This window comes from Lepisma saccharinum, chromosome 2 (assembly GCF_977018435.1).
Source record: "Lepisma saccharinum chromosome 2, izLepSacc3.1, whole genome shotgun sequence".
In the NCBI taxonomy this organism is placed as follows: domain Eukaryota; kingdom Metazoa; phylum Arthropoda; class Insecta; order Zygentoma; family Lepismatidae; genus Lepisma; species Lepisma saccharinum.
The window spans coordinates 38,806,087-38,820,392 of NC_139230.1; positions in this window are offsets into that span (position 1 = coordinate 38,806,087).

Genomic DNA, 14,306 nt, shown 5'->3' on the forward strand with positions numbered 1-14,306 from the left:
AGCGAACCGCAGCGGTGCCATGTCGAAATCTCACACGGAAAAGAGACAGCGTGGTTGAATGAAACGCCTTGTCACGGAACTAGGCAACGCCGCACGTCTGTGATTCGCTGGTGCTGTTCAGTCGTTCAAGGCCATATGGAGGAGATTTGAGGCGCACTTTTTTTTTTTCTAGCAAGGTATCAGAAATCTGGAAACTATTGTGTGAAGACTTCTATCCGAATATTCGCAAAGTGGCGTATTATTTGACTGCATCTTTCGGATCTACATATCTATGTGAGTCAGCGTTCTCTACAATGAATGCAAAAAAATCAAAAGAGAGGAATCGATTAACTGATGATCACTTGATTTCTTGCTTGAGAGTAGTAGTAACGTCATATGACTTGCAACATGATAAACTCTTTGGCGGAATGCAGTGTCAAGTGTCTGGAAACAAGTGAACTGACTGCTGAAAAGTACAAAATAGTTGTGTAATTATTTTACTGAGGCCCAGCAACAAGTGAAATACTTTTGTTAAAATGAGTGTTTATGAAAGAATAAAATTGTAGTAATTATGTTTATGTAAAAAGGATGAAAATATGCTAATATGCTGAAGCCAAAATTTATTTGATAAATAAATAAGTAAATAAAATAAAATAATCAATGTCAATTTTATAGTATTGGCCCTTTGCTTCCTTTTTTAGGCTCTTTTTGTTAGGTCTAATAAGATAAGCAGACCGCCAGTGATTCTTGAAATGTAAATTAGCCCTCAAACCAAAAAAGGTTGGCCACCGCTGATTTAGAGCGTCACAGCACAAACTTTCACAGCGTATAGAGGTTAGGAAAAACAACTTTTGTTAATCAAGTTTTTTTGACGCCTAGTTTCGATGCTGCGAGCCATCGAACAATGGATTTTTATCATTAGTACGTATATGTAACAACCCAACGCATGTTCACTATTTCCATGGATTGGCTTCGTAAACTAGAAGCAAAATATATCACTTATATACGAACAATCAGGTAGATATCTGCTTTTAGTCAAGATAATTTTGGATGACTGATTATCTTGGTTGATTTATTTTACTTCGCTTTTCTGCCATTTTCAGCTAATCGCGAAGATGAGCAGGGGCGGCGCCAGGGGGCGCGTGGGGATGCTTGTGCGCCCCTTAATTTTCTTCCTTACTCCGTACCTCCTTCAGCACCCCCTACGTTCAACTGAAAACATATGTAATATTATGTCATGTCGTCATATTGAGCGCCGAATGATAGGTATACTAAACATATATACTTTTATACTAAAGTAAGACCGTTATTATTGTATGCAACAGGTAAGCACTGAAAGAGGTACAGATACTTTTCTGTATTGGCGGCTGCCTCTCTAAAGATCAGAGGCCGTTTTTTTTCTTTCGGCAGCATTGTTGTTATGAAATTTTTCTTCCTTTGTTTCTTCAAGTGGTCTGTTCGTGGGTTTTGATAATTGCCTATAGCTTAATGCGAGTTATGTTTTTTTTTTCTTTTCTGCATTGTTGATAAACTGTTTGTTTTCTGCCTACTTGTTCTTCCTTACATTGGAGCAAAAATTTCAGCTGCTTTTAAGGTATCACCAGATTGTGCTCGGGAAATTATTTAATTTGTTCCACGGAACATGTCTAGTAAACGTACCATTTCAAGCTTTTTCAAAAACTGTTAGGAAGAAGCCCAATGTTCACGAAGAAATTTTACAGTTCGTTGTTGGGGAGAGTGCGGCAGAAGGGATTTTTAAGGTGACACAGTTGCTGTGCTCGTCGCATTTTGTCTTGTGGCAGACGGAAGGTATAACTATGTATTTTGTGCCTTCATTGGTTACATTGAAAAGGTTCAAAAATTGTGTTTTTAAGGGCAGGATGATTTTATTTTGTATTTCACTACATAGTTCAATAAGACTGCAACGTGTATCTAAATGTTTACACTGTATGACCACATTTCTTGGAGTAGAAGAGGGCAAGGGGGCGGGCAGCATTCCTGGAAAATGAATGTCACTCTAAAGTTATATATTTCATACATATATTTTAATTTCAGTCAGTAATTTATGTTCATCAGTGGCGACGATTAGGGATGCAGTTGCCTCCCGCTTTTTGCTATTTTTGCCCCCGCACTATACTAAACCTTATCTACCTAGGGAAAGTAAACTGTCCTTGCCCCCCCCCCCCCAGTTTCGGCACCTTGCTTCCCCAGTTTTGAAATGTTGCATGCGTGTTTCATGTTTTCCTTATTTTCAGAATCGCATTTCCTTCCGCACCCCCTCAGCGCCTCTAGATGAATAATCCTGGGGCCGCCGCTGAAGATGAGGACGAGTGATGACATGATGAAATTGATGAAGGGAAACTCACAAAGAAACACCAGTGCCCAGGACGGGATTCGAGCAGGGACAACTGGCGTCGTAGGGCGCTGTGCTAACCACTCTTTTTATTTATTGATCTAAGAACTTATATACAGACGTATGGGGATTACATTTTAGTATAATTACATGTAAGTATGAACTACAGTATACAAGAGTATAAATCTATCTGTATATGTATCGTTACAACCCAGAAGTGTCCATGACTGTACACTACATTTAAGTAAACTACATTTACGTATGGAGTACAATTAGAAATTTTGTGTAAAATTTGTCTCTGGTTAGTGTGTGAATTTTTCAGTGTTCTTTCAAGAATATACTGAAGTCTCTTGGGACACTGCTCTGTTCATTAACCACTCCGACACGATCAGCTAAAGCAAATTTGGTTTAGGTAAATTTTTCAAATACCCGTATCAAGGTCACGAGCGAGAATCACACCGATTCTCGAAGAAGTTAGCCTTCTAGCCTCAGTCCAAATGAAAACCTTTTATTTCGTTGCTTCCCTGCCATTTTTTGATACTCGCGACGATGAAAATGAAATTTGTGAAGGGACACAAACCCCATACTCAGACTAAGGACTTATCCGGAACCTTCGGTATCGAGATTGTGAGTCGATTAGTCGCTCGACCACCGAAGCTACAATATCGCCGGCTGAATACTGTTTTGTCGTATGTCCATCTGCACTTTCTCTTCTGGAGAGTTGCCAGAGGTCCCGGGTTCCAATTCCGGTCTGGTCATGGATGTTTGTGAATGTCCAATCATCAATTTAATCATGTCATCATTCATCCCTATCTTCGCAAATTAGCCAAAAGTGGCACAAGAAGCCAAGTAAAATAAAGCAAATCAATCAATCTTCTGGAGAGCTGATTGAACTTTTATTTACATGGATTTTGAATAAACTAAAATATTACAAACATATAGTTAATGTTGATAATTCAGATACGTCGCTTCAGAACGAGACACATTAACATGTACGGAACGCGATAATGTCATCAACTCACTTCCGACGAAAAGTGGAGATACGACAAAGCCGTTTTCAGCCGGCGATATTCCAAAAACTAACATCTTCACATTTACTGGTCAGATTAAACTCAATTAATTCCATCTATTCTTAATGTTAATCGCGATGACGAGAGGTATTCGAACCCAGGACTTTCAGTGACGACCTTTTGAGTTGAACACGCGACACGCACACTGTCACCGAGAGGAGAACGGAAACAGTAAGTTGAATCATAGATGATTCTATATGTGAGCATGTACAATATAAATAAGTAAAATAAAATACTGCTCGTGACTAAGGGTAGCCAAACAGATCCAGATCCAGGAAATGCGGATCGGTTTCAGAGGATTCAAATAATTTCGGATCCGTGAATCCATGATCCGTCCAATGATCGGATCCGGGGCCCAAATTCCGAATGCAGCGATGCATATCTAACGTTGAATGCTTAATTACTTCCAGCAGAACTTCTGCAAAAACTAATCATTTCCAACAGAATGCAGGAGAAGTCATAGACATTCTGCCTACGGTAGAAAGACACCAATAAATACTTTTATAACTAGGGCAATCCTGCGGGGTAATGGCGGTCGGAGTGTGTGGTAATCACATCACCTCCACAAAAATGGCCGAGATTGAATGTTTGGCCTGTGTCCACCCTCTCATATGCCTTCACGGAATGTTGCAAATGCGCAAGGAGGAGCTTTATTTCCCGTCATCCCAATATTATCTGACATTTCTGAAGTAGACCAAACAAGATTCCAATTTCGGCGTTATACGTACTTATCATTGCAATTAAAAAATGATTGACAAATATGCTTTGAGGTATGTTCTGCGGTTCAATTATTCTGTTTAGGTGTAAATGTAATCAATAATATATCGGTTCAAGTTCTCACGAATAGCACTAAACACCACATCTTAAATTGCATACAAGCCTCTGAAATCCTTGACAAATCATTAATAATGTTGTAATATTTAGCTATGTATTGTTTCTATCATACCTTAAAAGAACTAGCATAATTATGAATATTACTTTCAATATCCTTGTGTGAATCTTCTGCTCAGAAATGTTTAGTATGTATGTATGTATGGGTATAAAATGTGTGTTTTCTATTTTCTTTATTTGTGTGTATTCTTCATTTTTTAATTCTTTGTCTGTGTTCTTCTCCTTGTAACAATTTTTCTTCTTGTTTTATTTGGTTTATGTACAAGAGTTGAATATATAAATTGGGTTAGGTGGGAGAACAGCCACAGGCTGAACCTCGCCCTTTAATATAGAAAATTTTAATTTTAATAATTCTACCGTTCAAATTTCATAGTAAATTGTTTTTAATCTGATTCAGTGCTTTTAATGCTATTCTACTATTCAAAACTTCAAAAATGAATAAAAAAGTCTCACCAGCAAATAAACTAGTTGTTTAGAGGAAGACTGTGGGGAATACAGTAACCTTTACAAATACTCCTAAGTAACACATAAGCAAAGGTTTCATTTCTAAATCCTTATACAAATGAGAAGGAGGGATCCTGTTCTTCTGATGGTTGTCACTGGGAAAAGGAATGCATATAATTGTAATCGTTTTAATATGCAGAGACATCGACGGGAAAAATTCTACCTGTGATCATCCACATCTAAAATCGAACCCGGGCCTGATCCGTTCTACATATACGAGTATATGTTCCACATATATAACATAAAACGCATGGCCGACCACTTATCGCAATACAGCACCAGGGTTCGAGTTTGAGTTTGTTATACACACAGGCTAACTGAGACTGGACCTACAGTTTAAAGTTGGACTGGAATCACTATGTGCCTCAACCGGGCATCGAACCTGGGAACCCTTGGTTACAAGGGGACGGTGTTACCAATATGCCATTGGGGAAACCGCACCTAGGTTCGAATGTGTGTGTGTGTGTGTGTGTCGCATCGTCTATCCATCAGATCATTATTCTTCGTTGAAGCAGGCCTCCCCGATGGCCCAGTGGCGTGTCGTCGCCTTGCAATCAAGCGGTCCCGGGTTTGATACCCGGTGAAGGCACGTAGTAGTTCGGATCCCACTTTAAACTGTAGGTCAAGCCCCGATTAGCCTTAATGTGCATAAAGTGGACTCAAAAAAACACCAAATCATCGTTGAAGCGGCTAATCTAGAGGCAGAAACATATAAAATAGCCTAAAAATTGTTATATACGTAGCCGACTGTATGTACCTTATAACTAAAAATTAACCATATACCTAACCAAACGTCTAATATTAGTATGCTCACAATGTATATTGTGCGTTCGGACGTTTCCAGCATTTCGGGTGCAAAAATTTTGGGAGAATTGAATACGGCTACCATCTCACTCAAGATGCATGTCATAGTAACAGTCTGAAGGAAACACGCTTCTTGGTGAAACCTAAGTCGAACTGCTGATCACAGCAGGAATAACAGCTCAGATCACATGAAGAGGAAACGGAGTGTATTCGCTTGGAGTCAGCATGTCTCCCCTGGCTGCGTTGCAAACGATTGCAATATTCCCCACCTCACGCGATATTAGATTTCTTTAATTCTCATGACCTTCAGATTACAACCTGATTAACTTCGTCAGATTAAAATCAGCAATGCTCTTTATGATTTAGTATTGCGTTTCTCTACTTGCATAGAATTTACAAAGCTTGCCCCTTACTAGACTTCAAATTGTCCGAGAAGATTAACTGCTAAACGTTTAAATTCCACTAATCACTTGAAAGTCTCATATAGAACTAGTCTCAATATAAAATTGCTTAAAATATCAATGGAGTTGCAAATAATGGAAACATGAGGTAAGGAGAAGTGGAAAACCGGTTGTTTAAACGGCACAATTTGGAGGAAAATACGTATCCTCTGTAGAATAATCCATTATCGATTTTTTGTTCTTAGATCCATACAACACAGTTTCTCATATTTCTGAACTGCTACTATATTTATTTATTTCTTGAACTCAACAGGTACATACCTAATTACAGAGCCCATATGAAGGATACATAGTCAATACAATTACATATATTTCTGTAATATAGAGATAGAAATTATATATATATATATATATATTAAAATTATTTATTTTATATAGCGTGGTAGTGTTCCCATCCATTAGGCTACCAGAAAATTTCACTCTTAGCGAAGGGTGAATACCACACGAAGTGGGGTTATATATTCAAGTAATTAGGTACTAACCACTGCGATGGCATCCGAGTCATGCGACGAGAACGACAAATTGAGAAGAGACAGACAGGCCCGTAGCGAGGGGTAGGCTAGGGGATTTACTCCCGTTTCGCCGAATCCCCTTTCGCCGAATGCAACAGAGACAAATATCTCACCCAAGCAAAATTTTCGGCTAAAGGGGGAATTCCCGTTTTGCTGAATCGCCTTTCGCCGAATATTTTGAAGGAAGTAAATTTTCCCTCCGCTGGGAAATTTCAGGGACTGAAGTGAAAGATAAGTTCATCGAAGTCATAAACTCATTATACGAGGGGGTGCTGGTAATTTCTTAGCCTTTGCAAGAAACAAAAGAGACAGAGATGGGAATCAATTTTTTTTATTCAACATAATCCCCTCTGAGGTGAACACACTTCCTGAGTCTTTTCTCCAGTTGTTGTAACCCCCCCCAAAAAAATCTTTTGGTTGGTCCGCAAACCACGTACGTACAGCATCCTGTGCCTCAGAAAGTGACACAAATCTGACCCCCTTCAGAAATTTCTTGAGATTTGGAAATAGGAAGTAGTCAGAGGGGGCCAGATCTGGTGAATAAGCAGGGTGTTCCAAAACTGTGAACTTCAAATCCTTTAATTTTTGCTGGCTAATGCGTGCAGTGTGTGGAGAGGCATTGTCGTGCAAATACAGAATTCCATTTGTCAATTTTCCGCGTCGTTTGGACTTAATTGTCTGCTTCAAATTATCAAGAAGTGATGAATAATATGCCCCTGTAATAGTTGCACCCTTTTCCAAAAAGTCAATTAGCAGTACACCGTCTTTGTCCCAAAAAACACTGGCCATCACCTTGGCTGCCGTCTTTTGCGCACGGGCCTTCTTTGGGCGTGGTGACTCAGAGTGGGTCCATGCCTTTGACTGTTCTTTTGTTTCAGGATCATAGAGGTAGATCCAGGTCTCATCCTCAGTCACCAATCGAGACAAAAATGTGGACGCATCCTTTTGAAAATAATCAAGAATCACTTTGGATGTCCTCACCCTGTCACGGTGCTGATCAGCGTTCAAAAGTTTCGGGATCCACTTTGCTGAAACCTTACTCATACCTAGATGGTCGTGGATAATAACACCAACTCTTTCACGGGAGATGTTTAGAGACTCAGCAATGATTTTAGTGGAAATTCGCCGATCTTGAAGAATTAGATCATGCACAGCATCGATTACTTCCGGAACAACCACACATGCTGGCCTTCCTGTGTGTGGCTCATCATCTGTGCTGAAATGGCCGGTTTTAAATTTAGCTATCCAGTTCTTAACAGTGGCATATGCAGGGGCATGGTCCCCCAAAGTCTGTACCAACGTGTCATGTATCTCCTTGCCGGACTTTCTCTGCAGGAATAAAAACTTTATCACCACTCTATGGTCTTTCACTGTAAATGTTGCTTCAGGTGCTGCCATCTTTCAGTCACATCTGAAATAAAGAAAAACCATTAGACGTACAAATATAATTTTGTCTACCAACAATATACAGACATTACGCTGCAATTTAAGACCACATTCATGAAAATACGACAACATGAAGGGGGTAAGGCTAAGAAATTACCAGCACCCCCCCGTAATATTCATTGGCTGATGAAGTGAATCTAAGTAGTCTTTCAATAAGCAGTTCCTTCTTAGTCAGTTGCCCAGCCTTTTCTTGAACACGTACAGCATTGCTCTTCCTTCACTAACTCCATCCAACATACTTTTATTTCTTACTTCGTCTATACATTTCACACGCTCCATTCGTCCCCATAGTAACATTTCTAAAGCTTATAGTAACTCTTCCTCATTTCTTCATAGTGCCAGGTTTCTGCGCCATACAACGCTACACTACACCCCCCCCCACACACACACACACAAACAATTAGTCATTTTCTCAGTTCTTTGTTTAAAGGTCAACACTTTTTCTTTTATGGGCTTCTTTTGCCACTGCTTTTCTCAACTTCACTTCCTGACTGCAGCTCATATCAATGCTTATGATTAAGGCTCTGAAGTTGATGACCTAAAAGATCTCAAAAACTACCTATAGAATGACCTTAAAATTCTTTAAAAATTACCTAAAATTTTTAAAAATGACCCAAAAATATTTTTCAATCTTAAAATGTAAGCTTGATTTTTTCACAAATTAAGAGAGTAGTTGAATAATTCGATAAAACCCGTTGTTTGGTGGTTTAAACTACCGAATCAAAGGGAGAAGTAATTAAATGTGGCTTTGCATATTTTTACTTCATTGTTACATAAAATTCACCGCAAGGTTTTTTTCTGCAGAAGTCCTTTCAGAGTGGGTCTTGTATGATACAGTTGTCTCTCAGCATTACTGTATAATTTTGTTTCAAGTGCACCAGATTATGATATTTTATATGTTGTGATAAATATTACTTTAAAACTGAAGATTAAAGCTATAAAATAGTGTCTAGCAAGGGAACTTCAAAGTATTTTAAGTTTACTGGAGGAAAAATAAATTTACTACAATTAATTGTTAATCCACTGTCAAAGATTTCAGTTAATAATACTTTTGTGCTTTAGGATTGGCCATATTTTCGATTAATGGCATACTTGCTAAAAATACCGTGTTAGGAAATTTAGATATGAAAGCTATGCTAGCAAATGCATTTAAATTTCACGAAACAACAGGTAAGGAGCAAAAAAAAACCTCAAAAATGAATAAAAATGGTACAGAAACGGCAAAAAAATACTGGAAAATGACCTAAAAGCCAAAAAAGGTCGAAAAATGGAAAAGAAATGCAAAATAAAAACAATGTTTTCTGGTTCTAATTGAAGGAAAATGGACTACTATCAGGTTTCGTATTGTCTTCAAGGTCCAGAAAAAAGGATGATTTTTCATCAACTTCCAAGCCCTACTTATGATACATTCTGGCTATACTTTTTCTTCACTTGGGCCTCGAATTCTCACATTAATTTTTCTTGGTTTCTTCATCTTGTTTACATTTATTTTCATCCCGAGAGCTCACAGAGGACATTCGAGTATTCACCGTCCTCTCGTGTTCTGCTAGTAAAGCTATGTCATCCGCAAATCTTATACATTTTATTCTTCATCTTCCTATTCCCGCCATATTCTTGGAAAGATTTTTACAAATTCTTCTAAGTAGATGTTGAATATTGTAGTGACCGGCACATTCATTGTCCCCCAATTTCCCTACCCTCAGTAATTTATTTTCCTACTCTAACTATTTGTTTCATGCACAGAGTGCTTATGAGTCTCCCCTCTTTCCAATCTCCACCAATTCTTTCATTATCTCTGCAGGTTTCGTCCAATTCACTCTATCCAATGTTTTCTCCAGATACACAAAAACTATAAATACGTCTTTCCTCTAGGTGTCTTTTACCATATAACTTTTTAATAAGCATTTTGTTTGTTTAAACACTCTGTTTGTTTTCCAGCGGAGAGAAAATTCCCTCCCTTCTAAATATTCGGCGAAACGGGAATTCCTATTTCGCCGAAAATTTTACTTAGGTGGGAAATCTGATATAATGCGCCTCTGGGTCATTCGGCGAAACGGGAAGACACGGGTTAGGGGAGCTGAAGTCTAAGGCACCATGCACAGAGGGTGCCATTCAAAGCTTATTTATATTGTAAAATAGAACAAGAAAAAATATGTGACGAAGAAATTAATTAAATTTTCTGGAAACACACTCCTGGAATTTTCTGTTTCCTAAAATAGTAGTAACAGTGCGTTTTTAAAGATGTTCTTCAGACACTAAGGCATAAATTAAATATTCTTCAATATGCTCAACTTTTTTAAAAATCAGCAGTGCAAGCTACGAATCTATAAATATAACCTACATTATGTTTAATGAGTATTTCTTTGTTTCATTTGAAAGTTTGTAGAATATAAATATCGCAAACCGTGGCATAAGAAGAACGGGGTGGGGGTCGCCGAACCAAAATCCTGTCTAGGGCGCCAAAATTTCTAGCTACGGGTCTGTAGATGAGGTAACTCTCAAACTCTCGTTTCGTTCAGGACTTCGTTTAACTCCTGTGTGCTATATGTATTTGAAAATTGTAAGCCAAAATTACTTTAGCATGCGTCTTGCCCAGATAAACTAAAATAGCAAGTTGATGAAGCGTAGACAGAACAACAGAAGCCTAAACAGAACAACCGCGAAACGGAATATCTGGGAAGGAATAAGCGTAAACAACCGAAAAGATCTGCTTGATTGATTTGTTGTTTTAAGTCCACTTTATGCACAGGACGGCTAATCGGGACTAGACCTACAGTTTAAAGTTGGATCCGAACCACTGTGCCATATGTCTCCACCGGGACCCCTTGATTACAAGGCGACGACGTTACCACTACGCCATCGGGGAGGCCCTCAAGCGAAAGAAAGAAGCATTGCTAGTTTCTGAATCAGTGCTGCGTGTTTACATGCATACAAGATAGAAAATTCAAATTTCGACCACTCGGGAGTCGAAACGAAGACCCGAGGAGCAAGGACGTATTTAGGGGGATCCAGGGGGCCCGGACCTCTTCCCCCGAAATACTAAGTAATAAAATTAAATAATAAAATAACTAAAATTAAATAATGACAATAATATAACAATTAAAATTAAATAATGAAAATATACTTGTGGTTTAATTGAGGGTTATTTATTTCAATCGAACTAATTGGAAGGCAAGGATTTTATTGGGATCATACGACTGAATGACAGTACCAAAGAAGATTTATGCAAGATCTATTACTGCTTATAATAATATGCATAAAATATTACCAGGAACTTTACTTTTCGTCAACGAGATCTAACATCCTTTTTTGATATTCAATAAATATTAAATTCTTTATCTATTTGACATTAATTTCCTTGCCAGACAGTTCTTTTTGAAGCTAGATAATGATAAAATCGTCTTTATTAGAGCGGGGGTTATATCACTATCCTTATACCTTCTTTTTACATATTCATGTAGTAAAAATACAATATTAATTGATTTGAATATTTTAATTAATACTATTATTAATTATAATTATTATAATATAATTATAATTATTTTTATGTAACCATTATTATTATTATTATGAAACACTTGCATCAGACCCCCCCCTCCGAAATATATTTCTAGATACGTGTCTGCCGAATAGAAAAACATGTAGAAATCCATTTCGCCTTGGTGTTTTCTAGACACGCTGTGAAACCTTGGCGGTGGTGCACGAGGATGTCTTGTTAAGGACAACTACAGTAGTATGTCCCCAAAAGAGTCAAATTCCAACTTCTTCTTCTTTTTTTTTTTACGTCAGTACACCTCAACGTGTACCCTTCTGGTTTCCCTCATTATGTTAAAGTGATATTCACTTCTATCCATACACACTGCAGCATATCTACATCAACTGTTTGCACAACTGCAATGATCCTTCTGCGAAGTGTAACAAGATCTGGAACAGGGGTTTAGTGTACACAATCCTTGACGTGCCCCAAAGGAAAAAATCCAAGGGGGCGATACCAGAAGAGCCAGGCGATTGGTCCGTCACGGCCTATCCATCTCCCATGGAAATGCCTATCCATAATATCTTCCATATTGACGGCGAAATGCCGTTGCACAGTAACCGGTGACTTGCATTCAGCAGCCTTCCCCTGTGGTGTCGTCATTTTCCAATCTGCAGAACAAAAATGAAAACCAATGAACTAATGACAACAAATGAACACAAATGACAACAACAAAATAACTTTTTGAGCTGTAGAGCATTTTGCAAAAAAAAAAAACAACAAAAACAAACACTCTGCTCAATGTCATGTGGTTTTAGAGTTATGTTTGATTGTAATGGTAGCGAGACTTTAGGGACACCCTGTATCGAAAGGTTAAAGGGGAGAGGGTGGGGGCCAAACGAGAAAAAGTGAGAGGGGGGTTAGAGAAAGAGTAAACGTCTCCACAACGCGATGCAACAGTTTCTACAAGTCATTGTATCAGATTTGTTCATGTGACATGTAAGACATCGAATTATGACTAACGTGATAATGTATGTGCAGGCAAGTGATTCGAGAATCAAACTGTAAGAATCGGCATTTTGGTGAAGTTGTTATGTAGACACGTAGCTGCAAAGACAATGCTTCATCTTCGTGTTATGTATCTATAAAGCAAATGTATCGTTGTTACAACAAATGACAAATGATCATTCGAATTTTTTGGCGCAGGATAAGCAAACCTTGCTGCAGTTAAAAATTTAAAAAAAAATATAGAGTAGAGGGAGGTACAAAATTATATTCTGGCTGTGGATTCCTTGCGGTGTCGGGGAGGAGTTGTTTGCGTGCTAATATTAAATAGGAGTATAAACTAGGAGAATAACATTTGTTCCTCCAAGCTGGGAGACCAAACTCTATTCTCGACTCGGGCGCAGAAATGTAACTGGATGCTAAGATGCTCTGTTACAATTAAATATAGCATTTACACTCTTATAGTACAATCCAAAATCAGTTCAGAGGGACCAAATTAAGATTCTACATAAAACTGTAAATCTAGTTGAAATTAACTTATGCGCGTGAAATGGGCTTTAATATAAAGTTTTTATAATTTACAACATTTTCCCGCAAACCTGTCTGAAATAATTTAGAATAAAGAAGTGGGAAGATATGCTTCCATTTGAGGGGAGTGCGCCATAGGAAAGGAGGGGGTCTGATGACAGTCTTCATCAGTGGCACAGGAACGGGGGGTACATTGTACTTACATACACCCCCAAAATATTGAAGGGAGGTACCGTACACCTTAAATTCGTAAATCGAGTTGTACCCCCTCTTTGGTAATTTGATAGCAGACGCAAGGTGCTACTGTTAAAAGAACCTATTCAATTCAAAAAAAGTGTATATTGTTTATAACTTATAAGCATTATCTTCCTTACCACAGAAATTCAAACCATTGTAAACTTATTCTACTACATTGTGCTTATTATTAGTTAGTTCATTGACCTATGTTCTTGGAAACCTCTTTAAAGAGATGAAAATTGTTTAAAATGTTGGATTGGATTGATTTGTTGTTTTAAGTCCACTTTATGCACAGTAAGGCTAATCGGGACTGGACCTACAGTTTAAAGTGGGATCCGAACCACCATGTGCCTCCACCGGGAATCGAACCCGGGACCCCTTGATTACAATTCGACGACGCTACCACTGTGCCATCGGGGAGGCCCGTGTTTAAAATGTGTGTGGAACGATGGAATCAGATTTGCTCTCAGAAAATCACGCTGCAGACGAATGCTCCTTTGCGTAAGGCGGGTTACACTTTTCTAAAGAAGTGGTCGCGTCGATTCGAAGATAAGATACAAATCTTCATCATAAGAGAATATGACTGACACCATTTTCTTTTGAATATTTAAAATGGAATTTTCCGAAACGAAATACTTACACGAACGAGACGAGACACGACAGACCAACTGGGGGTGGGGGTACAATGTGCTCCTGTACATCACCAATATTTTTCATAACTTTGTAAGAGGGTGTTCCGAAAACTATACTTATACCGTATTAAAATATGTGTTTGAAAATGGAGTCCCGATTAGCCTATCTGAGCATGAAGTGAATCTAGAATAAAGTTTTAATAACTTCAGAGTGGAAACCGAAACAAAAATGAGAACAAACAAGAACGAGAAGGACCTCACCACAGGAGACACGATAAGGATGTGACAATTCTCGACTCATCGCATAACGATATCATTCCTAAGTGAAATGAAATTCTTCCTAGACATTTAAACAGGGTGTAATTTGCTAATTTATCAGAGGGGACTTATTTTTACCTATGTATTAGGT